Here is a 501-nt window from a genome sequence, read left to right on the forward strand (position 1 = left end):
CTCCAACCGCCGACCGCCAGACCACGGCGGGGCTCCACGCCGCTCCCCGCCGTCTCGGAAGTCGCCCCCCGCGCAGGCGACGACCGCAGCTTCCTGGGGCGCCCGGTGCCCCCCTCCCCGCTCCGCCTCGCCCCTCGCGCTTACAGCCACGCTCCCGGGCGGGGCCGGCGGGCCCCCAGGGCGGGGCTGCACGGGGCAGGGGACCTGGGGTTTGCACGAGGGGCAGGCTTCGCCCGGAGCCGGCCTGGCACCTGGTAGGCGCCCAGGAAGCGGTGGGTGAAGGAGGGCTTTCCGCCGCAGGGTTTTCGGGGAACCGAGAAACCCAGGGCAGTGTGGGCTTTAGGCGTCGCGTCCCGCGGGGAGACCCGCCACGCACAGCCGCGAACGGCCCGCGCAGGCGGCCCCTGCGTTCCCGGGGCTGAGGGCGGAAGTCCACTGAGGACTCCGGCGCCCTGGACCCAACTGAGCTCCCGGCCCGGGACGCGGCGCCGGCTCAGCCTG

Source organism: Carlito syrichta, unplaced genomic scaffold (genome assembly GCF_000164805.1).
Source record: "Carlito syrichta isolate Samal-C Ts95f unplaced genomic scaffold, Tarsius_syrichta-2.0.1 Scaffold308835, whole genome shotgun sequence".
Taxonomy (NCBI): Eukaryota; Metazoa; Chordata; class Mammalia; order Primates; family Tarsiidae; genus Carlito; species Carlito syrichta.